The sequence below is a fragment of the Puntigrus tetrazona genome, chromosome 20 (assembly GCF_018831695.1).
Source record: "Puntigrus tetrazona isolate hp1 chromosome 20, ASM1883169v1, whole genome shotgun sequence".
NCBI classification, from domain to species: Eukaryota; Metazoa; Chordata; class Actinopteri; order Cypriniformes; family Cyprinidae; genus Puntigrus; species Puntigrus tetrazona.
The window spans coordinates 17,169,096-17,182,984 of NC_056718.1; the positions used below are offsets into that span (position 1 = coordinate 17,169,096).

A 13,889-nucleotide genomic window follows, 5' to 3' on the forward strand; every position below is an offset into this window, starting at 1 on the left:
AAAAAAAAAAGGAATCAGAGAGAGAGCGTTACACGTCTTTTGTAATTTTTGCAGGGGAAACAGAAATTTATATAATTAAAACAAAAGAGAAAAAGAATAAAGAGTTCAGTCATGACGTCTATTTGAAGGCCAATTCAGAATGTTAATTTGACAAAGCTTCCCTCTGGAATTACTAATGAGTTTTTAAAATAGCAAGAAGCAAGCAGTTCCTGAGTCAAATCTGTGGATACTTCAAGAGACTTTCATATTTTATATTTTATAAGTTACGGGAAACCAGACTTCAAAGATTAACCTTAAAAAAGCTATTTTAAAACGACTTACTACACAAAGACAAAATGACTACGGCAATTCTGAGGCACACAATTCTGAGGTGTGACTTATTTACAGTAACGTTCAAGAGCTTGGGGAGGGCAACTGTTTTCTACTTGAATATGTTTTAAAAGGTACAGTACTACGATCCTGTATTGGCAAATCCGAATACTCCAGTCATCAGTGTCACATGATCCATCAGAAATTATTCTAATAATGCATTTCTCATTACTATCAATGTTGTAAACTAATATTTTTGTGGAAACTTTATCCCAATTATCAAATGGTAGGCTAGTAGAACAAAACGAGAAGTTAACATTAACCACAGGCTCATTAAAACATTCTGAGGGAATAGATGGCTTGAAAATGCTAATTCTCTCCCTGGTTTTTAGGACTGTGAACTGAACAGCTGTATACCAAGCAGAAGACTAAAATGCATGACCATACAGTAAATATGCAAATCTATGAGACTGAAGGCAGAAGATAAAGTATTTGGCTTATCAGCTAATCATAAGCCAAGACTAAATCTGTGAGAGGCAGAACATCTTTCAGGCTAAAGCACTAAAAGGTAAAGACAGCATGTTTACAGATGGAGAAAGCTGGCAAGAGAACGCACGAATAGCAGAAGGTCTAAACATGAAAAGACAAAGCAAGCGAGATAGAAGGAGAGAGGGCTTGAAACAGCTAGACTGGCACACACACACACACACGCGCACACACACACAGAACGCAATGACTTTTATGGCAAAAGGAGCGAATTCTCCCCTGTGGTGACTCTTATTCTTGTTCTCCTCCAAAAGAGGGAGGCGGAGAGAGAAAGTAATTAATTTCCCTTCAGTGCAACGGGAGCGCAATTTAACAGCTGAGAAAATGTCTGATTTCTGAGGGGAAAAACCAAAAAAGTCAAAGAGCCATTCTATGCCATGGTGCCAGCATGCTCCAAGAAATGACAGAAAATAGCTGAAAACTCAAGGGGGCAAAATAACGGATCAAAATGACTGCGGGGAAAAAAATTAAGGAGTAAAACTAAAAGATACGGCAACTGATTTGGTTCGCAATTGTGATGAATGTCATAAAAACACACATAATATCTGTCCATATGTGACATCACTTCGTACAAACGCGGTTTTGAATCCTCTGCTAATTTTTAAGCCAACTAAACTATGAATGCAAAACACAAAAACGGAAACAAAACAAAACACAACCCTACACAGGCCAAGTGATTTGGGAAAAGGATTACAAAGAAAAGCAAAGAAAAACAACACATTTTAATAAGCTATTATTTTTATTGATTAAGTTTTAAACTAAATATAGTAATGCAAAATCCAACAAAATACATACATAGTTGCAACTAATGTAAAATTAATTTCAACCATTTAAGAATAAGCCATATGTGTATGCAACGAAACACTGCAATAATTTCATCATATTGGCATGAAAGTCTCTAATTCCCACACTTCCTTTCACTCTCTTGCCATCTCCTGTCTCACCGTTATTCACTGATGTAAAAATCAATTAAGCTGACACCCCGGCCTGAGTATTTTCAACACCATAATTCCATTCAACCATCATCCTACACATTCAGACGATTAATAACCTGCCTATTAAACCCATTACTTCCAATCATGTTTGACCTACATTTATTATGATCCGAGAATAACCATTGAGGCAACACCTAAACACAGCAAGCATTCCAGAGACATATCAATCTCTCTCCTAATTGGATAAAAGGAGTAGGCAAACTGAGGGCCTGCAGTTCACGGGCCTCAAGGCTCTTTAGTTTTCTATTAAAATGTTGGTTAGAACATAAAAACAAACACATATTAATTGGCCTGAATGGTTCCTCATTCATATGAAATACTAACAGTAATAGAGATGGCAGGCTGGGATTTTAGCAAAGAACATTGCACTTGTCTGAGTTTAAATTAAATTTTCTGTTTAATACTCTACCAAGCTTCATCGATGTCCTTGACAGTGATCTCAGTGTAGACATTGAAAAATGTAAAAGCTAATCTGTGACAATAGGCCAATTGGCCAGTAATACAACAGGCCAAAGGGCTCCACTGTCCTTCTGGAATACTCTTAGGATGACTAGTAAGTGAATACTTAGTAGAAGAAGAAAGAAAGAAACTATAAGAAAACAACAAACCAAAAATATAAACCGCAACCCTGCATGAAACATGGTTTATGAAAAAACTAAACAAAGCTTACCCAAAGAAAAAGTGAAACAAACACCAAGCCAAATCAACACACAAACACACACAAAAAAAAACAAAACATTTATAGAAAAAATATTTTCATTTACTATACTGAATTAAATTCAAATGAAAAGTAATTGGACACGTTCCGTAGTTGCATGATAGTTCAGTAGGAAAGCAGGCTTGGGTTTTAGCAGAGAACTTTGCACTTCTCTGAGGTGCTACTTTAAATGCCTAACCCTCTGCCAAGCTTCATCGATGTCCTTGACAGCATTCTCGGGTGTAGATGGTGGGTCGAAAAACCCATAAGCTAATCAGTGACAAAGTCGAAGGGTTCCTGTGACCATCTTCACCTTCGCTCAAATGTGGATTTCCCCTGGAGAGACTAGTCAGTGCGCACACTTAGTAGAATATATGCCTAAACCAGAAGCAATGACAGCGTGTGCTAAAAGCAAAGCCAGACAGATCCACACTATAATCACCCACACACAGTTCTGAGAGAAAGAACGACAGAGACAGGGAGGTTAGAAGAGGACAAAACACGGAATAAAGCGGGTCTGTTTCGCTGAACTACGTCCACGCACATCAGCGCGAGGGCAGGAGGGAAAGATGAGAATAAAATAATATGACATATCCTCCGCCCTCCTGTATCCCATCATCCTTTAAAACAGACCCCAGGGGAGACGAAGAGAGCCTGTGCTGGTGCAACCATTCTCCCTGCTTCAGAGCATCTGCCCACGCCGCCAAAAGACAATCTGTGTGTGTGTGTGTGTGTGTGTGTGTGTGTGGAGGGGGATCCTTAGACAAATTGAATGAGTTTGCGGCGGTGCCATCAAGCTACGCCACACTTCAAGGCGTCCGCCCACTCCAACGCTCCCCCACCTGCAGGAAATCTCCCTGCCACATGCAGACGCACCACAACTGCATATTTATAGGTTAGTTTGGTATGCGCACATCCGTGTATTTGCGCACGAGTCCGTCAATGTGGAAATTCTCATATACGCTGATTTGCGGCGCTGGAGCAAGTTGCTCCTTTTAACTCGGCTGGGCTCCATCTCAGCCTGTGACAGCTAATGGTTGCCTACCCACACACATAAACATACCACTCCAACCGTGAGGAGCTTTTAGTTAAATAGCACCAAATAGTAAAAGGCTGTCTGCCTGAGCAAAGAAAAATCATTTCGAAGGAAATATAAAGGACTTCTTCAGTTGTTTTGCCTCATCTATCTAAACGCAAAAAGAGCAGACAGTTAGCAAGACGGCATTGACAGTTGTGTCTCTCTGGAAGCTGTAAACATCAAAAATGGCTGGCTGGTAATTACCAGCCTTTAACTGGACAAAACAAGAGCGGGTCCCTTTTGTTTTACGGCACGCTTGTACTTCAATGGCTCCAAAGCTTCTAATCTGTCAAGGCTGGCGCTGGGAAGGAGACAGGAAGTAGTGTTGCTGAGGAGGAGATGGATCTCTATTGATCACTGTAGTATTTAGGCACAATAAGTGCACAGTGACAAGCCGAATCCGCTTGTACTTGTGACTGTAGTTATATTTAGACATGCTAGCTAGCCCAAATGCACTTGCATGCTTATGAATAGGTTTACACATCAATGCATAGGGATAAAGAATTGGACATGCACGTGCACACGCACACATTCACAAACCGTCTAAGCTTCCCGTGTCGCTGAGGGGCGAATTGATCTGAGAGGCAACAGACAGCAACTCATCAGGGGGAGGAGTGAAAGAGAAGTAAAAAAGGTGGGCGTAAAGAGAATTCCAGGGCATCAAGACCAGCTCTCTTTTTCTGAAAGGAAGAGTAAAGAGCAGATCTCTCCATCAGAGAGAAAACAGCTGAAGATGGGCAGCTGCACAGAACTCCCACGTCGGCCTGTGACGGGTAGTTCAAGCCCTGGATTCTGATTGGTTAATTGAGCTTCCAGCTATGCTAAAACACATTTACATAATGATGCACTGAACAGTTATGACGAGTTTAAATGATATATGGAACAATACATAGAATGATATATGGACAGAGAGTACAACTACAGTACAACTGGAACACAAACACATAGAAATGGAGTAATAAATAAGGTGATAGAGAGACAGACAAAAAGAATGATGGAGAACAACATATCAAAAGACAGAATGTAGAATGATAGAATGACAGACAGACAGACCAAAACAACATTGAATACATCAATTTTGATTAATCTGGTATTACCTTAAGGTTCTGTATAATTCAGCTCTGTGCATTTAATTCCGTTCTATGCTCAACATATCAATGTGCACTAACCAAAATTAAACCGAAATATGCAAGTTATCAGTAGAGTACAGAGTCAGTATGTTTTCGGGCAGCTCACACGGGTAAAATACAGGCCAGCCCTGGTGGGATTAGATCATAAGTCTTTTCAGTGCATAACTACAGACGCACAGTACCCCTGGCCTCCAACCTGGCCAAAGTCAATTACAACGCTCAGCAGTTTTCTGAGACTGATCTCCAGTCCGTGCCATCGGGCAAGAAAACAGCCAAGAAAGAGAGCGAGAGAGAATAGATATCTAAAAGCTCGACCAAACCAGGCAGATGTGGCTCATATAAAAAAGACATTTCATCTTCCTCTGATTTCCTCTCCATAACACCACTCTGAAGAGTATGTGCAGCCAGAATACGAGGAAATGAATAATAAATAGCTTATGCATAATGAATAAATTAAGGCCATCCTGAGCTAGGAGCAGGGAGGAGATGCAGGAGATGAGCCCTTAAAAGGGATTACTCCATAATTAACATCTTGTTTTTCTATTTATCAAACGAAAGGGATTGGTGGTGGAACTGTGTAAACTTTAGACTCCGCCGGGTCATGGACTGAGGATGAAACAGGAAGAGGACAGACTCAGTTGGGCCTGAACATCAGAGGAAGCGTGAACCATGTGATGACTGCAAAACCCATCATACAGGTTCAGTTTGAGGTCTAAAAACATAATTCAGTCAAAAACAGAGAAATCTCAGATTTTTGAAACACATCTGCACATAACCGGCAGAAATACCTTTATATAAAAGAGCCACTAATGGCTAACCATTATTTTTTGAGGCACCCTTAAAGCTAACAGAAATGTATAAATTGTGTAATATAATTTGCAATAATAATGATGAATTATGTTATTCATCATTATTATTGAATAATGAATTATATTACTAGTTTTAATTAAATAAAAGCATCTATTTTAATAATAAAGAAATATTCAACAATGCTGTTTGTATAAAAAATATGAATTTCATTTTATGATATTTAATAATTGTTATTGATAATGTATGGCTGTCATTTATTAATTCAAATGTGTAATTGCATGAATAAATATTTCAAAATGAAAATAAAATTGTTTTGGCAAACAAATGTAGAAACTTATTGGTAACACATTAGTTTAGGGACTGATTTTTACTATTAACTACTTGCTTATTAACATGCATATTAATAGCATATTGGCTGTTTATTAGCCCTTAAAAAGCACATGTTACTGTTTTATTCCACATAATCATAACCCATACCTAAACTTAATTTACTTACTATTAAATAGCATGAAATTACAGATGGTTAAAGTTAGTTAAGAATGAGAATTTGTCCCAAAACTAAAGTGTGACCAAATAATTCAAAAAACTAATGTTTATACAGATAATATCTCAATCAGAATCCAGCTTCGGTTGCCTGAAAATAAATGTATCTGAGCCAGGTCCTGTGTCTGACTGAGAAGTGCTATTTTTTTTTAACATTGCTATTAGGCAAGAACCCCATCTTGGCTCTGTGGCTCAAGGGGCCTATAAGGTCAGTGCTGAGTACAACTCCTTCTTTTCATTCACTGAAGATGGAGTGATGTCACAAGAGGGATGAAAGACATTGTGGAAGTGGTGAGTGGGTGAAAAGAAGGCAAGAAAGCGAAGTGGAGCTGGGGGGAAGGTATGGGTGAGACGTGTCGTGCCTGGCCTTTGGAAGGAGTATAAAATGTCTTATTAATATTCATTGACCTACTGCCTAACTTCCACCATATCCCCTGTGCCCTGCCTAAGAAGTGATAGAGGTCGTTCGGTTTAGAGAGACAGGAGAGGAATGGATTTGGGGAGGAGAGAATCAAGAGACATAAAAGTAGGAGCCAATCAAGAATACCCAGTGCTTAAAAACAACTGAACCTCTGTATCCATAAGAGGGAGGTTTTCAGGTAATGCCGACACACACACCACCAAATCCTTTTCGCTCACAAAGACGGAGGCTCCCGACTGGAGGGCCCTTGAGTTTCCAAAGAATGATACTCCAGGGCGTAATCTCCGTACCTCTTCAGCGGCCTGTTATGTGCGCTCTAGCATGGCGCTGCATGCTTATGTCAGTGAATACATGATGTGTGTGTCGGTGCAGAAGTGTGTGTCAGCATGACTGCACGCAAAAGCCGAAGGGATCTGATGTCTATGGATCTGTTTGGAGCTTTGGTTCTGGGACTTTACAAAGATGATGCAGCAAGAATATATAAAGAAGGTCTGGCAGCTGCAAGCTATGGACTGGAACTGGTGATATGGGATATACAGGAATTTTCCTGCACTGAAAATAAATAAAGAGTTTAAGCAAATGACCACTGTATATGAAATACTGCTATCTCTATGAACAAACTAGTTTTGTATATTTAGCCTAATCTCAATGCATTGGGTTACACGAACTATGTAATGTGAACCATACTTCACAAAGTCAGGCGATACTGATCAGATTAAAGCAACAATGAAATGTGAGCTAGCTTTTAGCTGAATTTTAATGTTTATGACAGAAACTAGCTAAAAATATCAATCAGAAATAATGTTTGTCAGATAAATTTGAAGGGAAATATGCATGGTGAACTGGATGCTCGTTTGCAAAAACCGTTAAGTCAGCTACTTACATCAGAAAAGTCAGACACCATCAGAATCAACTATTTGTAAGCTTTTTAAATCTTGCTACATATATTGAAGTTTTCTGAGCAATATTTAGACTATATTTAAATAGATTAGATATAACTTATATTTCCTATATACGTAGATCACAGTTTAAACATAACTATAATCACCTGATGTAATAAAATCAAAAACATTTCACTGACCCCACACTTTTGAACACTAGTGTATATAATTATTAACTCAAACTACATTTATGTAAACTATTACATAATCAACAAACAGTATGATAACTGTATTGGAGCACTACCAAGACAGACCTCTTCAAATATTGATCCTTTCTGTTGTAAAGGTACAGCAGGGGTTGTATCCAATAACACAAAATCTCAAGCCCACCCGATCCATGTTCACTGTAGCTATAACATGAAACATCAATATCTGTATCACACTGTGAGAGTGGAAGCATTTGAAACTACACTTTTACCCCCGTATGCTAAAGAGAAATGCAAGCTTCACTCCAGAGTATTCCTGACATGCTGCCACCTGGAAAACATGCATAATGGCATTAAATATTTTAATATTTGAATAATAAAAGCCATTTGTGTTGATATTTCAGACTCTTCCACATATTTAATTATGTATGCTTATGGGAGGGGCTCATGAATATTCAGAGAAGGGTTGAAGAGGTGTACCACTTGAGTGCAGTACAAGGTTAAATGTGTCTGTGAAAAACTATTATTTTATTTATTTATTTATTTTTTTTTTTCAGCAAACCAACAGTCATTACATGACCAACAAACACAGCAGAGACTCAATCACCATCCAGAACAGCCTGAATTTTGGGTTATAAGATTCTGGACACATAAAATCACATACGAAACAAAATGACAAGTCACAAATGACTTCTGTGAAAATATGACCAAAGAGAGGACATTTTAATGGTTATTTTGTTTGTTTTTTCTCCAGCCTCATGGCAGGCAGCTTAACCTCTTGGAACTTTTTAAAATTTATTTTCACATAATAATGAAATGGTTTTGATTAGGGGTGCACAAAATTAAATGGAAACAATCTGAGAGCTGACAATTTGTCTCTTATTTAAATTAACAAAACACAAAACACAAGCTTTTTTTACTCTTTACTGGATGGGGGGAGGGGTTGGTTTGGTGAAAAAAACTAAAAGAAATGCAAAACTGACAATCCTGACTTCAACAGCCTTAAAATTTTTGTTTTCCTCAATTCTTTGCCAATTCTTTTACTAATAATTTCCAGGGTTTCTCCAATGGGAAGTTCAAATTGCAGTTTCAGTGCAGCTTCAAGATCCTTAAAGCAAGATCCTCTGCTAGATAAGATATTTTTTTCTTGGTTGGGATTGTGTAGAGTGCTTTAAAGATGCAGTACAACTGCAATTTGGCTCTTCAACCAATTAGCTCCCATTAAAGTCCACTGGAAGGTTTTCCTCAAAAGCTTTAATTTTGTTTGTGCACAAAGAAAGACACGCACATTTTAATTTCCATGGGAGAAGGTAAATGCATGACTATAAAGTGTATATGGTGAGCAACACCAATGAAATATTTTCATTTACACCATTACACCACCAACACCATCCCAAAAACAAAAACTGAAAGAAGACAGGATGAATCCATGAATTCATGTCGCATACGCAAAATTTTGCCTGCACCATCTGTACGTCACAGCACAAATTGAGATTTGACAATACAGGCTGCGTTTTTTTCCAATCTGTATAGTTTTAATGAGCTTCTGTCCAATGTTGCCTCTAAAATCAGCTGAACCTGGTGTGGTCTACTGCGGCTGTTGCTGTGCATTTAGAGACAATGTTATTGATGACACCGTCGTAACGGGTGGTTGTTTTCCAGTTACCGCAGTGCTTCCAATGTTTTTGTTTTTCGCACCATTGTCTGTAAGCTCTAGAGACTGATGCGCATGAAAATCCCCCGAGATTAGCAGGTTCTGAGACACTCAAACCAGCCGGGGAGAAAGAGGCGGAAATGGAATCTGGAAATGATGCGAGACAGACTAAAACTCACCTCGACTTCATGGACATCAGGGCTTAACCTGTTGGAGTGTGTTCAATAACCGATAGGTCACACTTTCAACAATGTCTAGAATGTACAATCTAAGCTAGGAAGGATATTGTGCCACTTATGTGTTATTTATATATATATATATATATATATATATATATATATATATATATATATATATATACACACACACACACACACACACGCACACCCACACACACACATTTTTTTTTATATTCCAAATAACATTAAAACACGTCAAAAAATGATTATACAAGATAATGGAAAAATGCCACTCATTCTCTTCCTTTCTCAGCGTCTATTAAGAACGCCTGCATTTCAGCTCAGTGAAGCAGATTATAGCAATTAAGCAAAGATTAAAATAATTCAAATGCTCTTCAGGGATGGTGAGGAATGTATCACAGCTTCATAGTTTTCTTTTCAACACGCAAAAAGCTCCCGACAGACAAGAGCAATGAGTAAAGCAGCGATTTAACACCAAATATTGAAAACTTGTGTCAGAGTTCTCACTTCAATTTCTGTAGGTTTCAGCTTATGTCCAATTTAGGACTAATGCACTGTACGGCTCACTGGAGGGAGAAACCATTCTGCAATGTTGTTAAAAACCATCCTCAAATGTTATTAAGAGCAGTCAAACAGTCATTCACGCACTGCTGGAACATATCGACGGGAAACTCAATGTACTCACCCTCGAGGCAGCAAAGGTCATTGAGATTGTGGCAGTGTGTTAGAGAGGTGAAAAGTGCCTAGATCACACACACCAGAAACAATAGACTCAATGAACAGTCACCGCAGTGCTTTGAAATCAACCCATACACACATGTACAAATGCTCGCACACAACTTATCATTTCCCAATGGTCTAGACAGATCAATGCTCTAAACTGCCAACTATGTTTCTTCATCAGCAGAAACGCTAGGAAGTCTCAAAGTCAATGCTAGGAAGAAGAAGAGAGCCAAATTAAAAGAAAATGCCCTAGTTTCACCTCACCCACTGCAATACATTGCAATTCTCTTTCTTTCTAGCACGTTTTTTTCTGACTGTGGAGTCGACAGATCAGACTCTTGACCCCTATTTGCTATGCACCGCTTAGCTAGAAAATTATACATAGGAAAGCCCATAAGACTATATGAGAGGAAGAGAGAGAGCTTGACCTAATCAGAAAATGGACAACCTCTTTTACATATGTTCTACATAAGACTGACTTACAGAAACATTCAACAGCTGTTCACTTTTTCACCTTCTTTTCTGTTTTTATACAGCATTTTTTTAAATTCGTATTGTCACAAAAAATATGATCTTAAATAATAATAATAATAATAGTAATTTTTAAAAAGTTTTAAACGCTAACAGACTAAACTTGAAATAAACATTAAAATATTTAATGGCAATTTATTTATTTATTAATCAATCATAAAATATGTATAAAAAATAATCAAATATTCAAGAAGTAAATAATAAACAAATAAAGAAGGTTTCTGTTTTTGTTTTTAAATGAGCAATCCTTAACATGCTACGGTATTAATTTTGCTTGTAAAATTTTGCTCATTTGAAATGATCAATAAAATCGAATATTGGCTCAGTAGTAGTGTCATACTTTAGTCAAGCATTGTATCGAAGTCAATACAACATAATATAGCAATTAGCATTTTAATTAAACGGTTAACGATATATTAAAGTGACACTAAAGAAATATGTAACAATAAACGTGCCACAACTAGTCGTATGACTGCTTCAGACCACCATGCATCACACTGCTACATAAACTTGAACCTGCGTCACCACAGCTCCAACAAACCCATAGCACTTGAGCCAACAGCTGAGCCACAGCTCCAACAAGACTCCACACCTGTTCATACCCAGTGATGCTGAATTTTGTTAATTTCTCTTTTTGTTTGATGAAACACCACTTGACTCCGTTAAGCTGTGAGACCTCACTGCTGTTAGCATGATTGTATGTGATTAGCTGTTCAGGCAGACCCTTACGAAAGGCGGAATGTGCTCTTCTTAGCTTCAGAGGAAGAGAGAGAGCAAGCGAGATGGAGAACACAGACAGAAGTACCTGGAGCATAATTAAATATTAAGTCGGCTCTTTGATTTATGCAGAGCCAGAAGCCAGAGATTACCCTGTGCTCTCAATGTACAGCTGATCCAAATCCCAGCGCTGGGGGACTGGAGTTTGATATTCCGATCCTGTCTTAAAAGGACAGACATTCAGATGAAGGGACACACACTTACAGCACAGAGGAGAAAATGGAGATCTACCTTGATCAAAGAAAGTAGAAAACCAAATGAGCTGTCTAGTCTGTCCAGAGTCAGCAAATGAAGTTGTAAACTAAGCTTAGACAGGGCTGATCATAAAATCTAGTACTTCTGCCATGCTTTTTCACATGGTGTAGTAGTCAGAAATACTTTGAAACTGTAGATCTCCAAATTACTTAAAACTACAATCGAAAATAAACTACAAAGAAGCGACCATTTTTTTACAAGTTGGAAGTATAGACTTAAAAGTAACTATTTTAAAAAGATGGTTTTAATTCAATATTAAAGTTTAGTTTAAAATTACGAGTTATCCAATGGTTGTAAACAGCGTATACGGTTCTGTCACCCGCATCACAAGAATACATTTTCTATATGTCTTGTAGCGTGACTCACATAGAATCTATGAATCATCAGACTCATTTAAATGAACAATCTGATTGTTAAGTAGTGAAGTAATTCATGATTCAGATGTTACAAACGATTCACACAAGCAAACAGATTCATAAGATAAGATTAGGACAAAGTTTGTTGATTATAGCCTTGAGGTTTGGTCACATTTACTGTTGCGGTGTAAATTTTCCCAATTGAAATTGATTCTTTTACTTTCACAGATTTCACAACTGTCAAATGTGTCACCCAAATTCACGCAGCTTGGTTTCAAAAGTTACTATATGAGCTATGCCTTTTTCATTTATACGCTAGTATTGACCTTTTTAGCCTAGTCGTATTTTCTAAATCAATCTTGCAGCATAGTTTTCATAAACAGTCTATGTGAATTGGGGCTGTTTTGAACTCTTTCAACTATCAGTATGTCATCGTATCGCACACTGAATATCCACTTTCCATGATGATTTCCCCCACTTAACCATTATGACTCTGGCCACCTTTGCAGTCACATACAGTATGAGCCCATGCTAATGGAGCTCCAGGCCAAGGACGGAGGTCATTGATGGATCACGGCTGTCTGTGTGTGATGAGGTGCACATAAAACCCACTGTATCTTCTCAGCGCTGGCATAAATCTGTCACAGGTAAAGCAGTTTCCATATATAGCCTAGGTTCAGTGTGCTCTCGATTCCTGAGAACATTACGTCAAAGCTGAGTCACCTTTAAGACACTGAACACCTGAACTCGAACCTCTGGAAACCTGAACTCAGACCCGCCTAATGTCATGTACTCAAGTAGGACATGCTCCTGGATCACAAGCCTTTACTGGAACTGAAACAACCACCAAAATGTCCAACCGTCCAAAATGTGTTCCTGCTCGTTTTTGATGACGTAATGCTGCATAGACCATTGGGAAAAAGACTCGGCAAGGTGGAAATGACAAACAGTACACCCTCTGGTCCGATTGACAAGAATGATTCACATTCTGCCTTCTCCGGAAAGCTCCATGTGCAACCTTTTTCAACGCATTACGATTGCCTCCATCACACTTTCTCCAACACCCTCCTCTGAACTCTTATCTATTCCCCTGACTGCAGTTTCCCTTCTAGAAGCTTTGTTTCTGTAAAAATGTCAAAATTAAAATTCACTTCCACAAAACTACGGCTGAACTCTGAATAGCATTACAGCATACTATAATAGCATACTAATTTTCCACCACTTAATATGGTAGAAACAGTAGGGTTTGATTCCAAATTACACAGCAGAAGTTGTAGTTAGCAACGTATAATCAGACTACTTTTTGATTCATTTTAGATTATTTTTGACCTAGCACGCCAAATTTAAATTAGTGCTGTCAAACAATTAGTCATATTCAAAATAATAAATATGTGTGTATTTTGTATGTATGTGTGTGTGTGTGTGTGTGTGTGTGTGTGTGTGTGATGTATATATTTCATAAAAATTTTAATTATGTTAATACACGTAAATATTTTTGATATATACTGTATGTGTATTTATATACAATAAATACAGTAGAGAGTACACACATACATTATGTGATTAATCTGAGATAATCGTTTAACAGCACTAATTTAAATAGAATAATCTTGTACCATATTGTTATAACCATGAAAAGACAAAGAAAATATTATAATATTAAAAGATAAAAGATAATATTACTATCATTAGAAGAAACTGTGACAGACAATGAGTCCTGCCTTCTAATTAAAACATCTAATCACCAAAATTGACTGGACAAACACAAAATCTTCTT

General features: G+C 37.8%; 1 protein-coding gene across 2 annotated transcripts in view; it reads right to left on the reverse strand.

The window, feature by feature from the left end:
• The window catches only part of nbas (NBAS subunit of NRZ tethering complex), a 134,550-nt gene that overhangs the window by 16,753 nt on the left and 103,908 nt on the right, over positions 1-13,889 (reverse strand). The window lies entirely within an intron of this gene.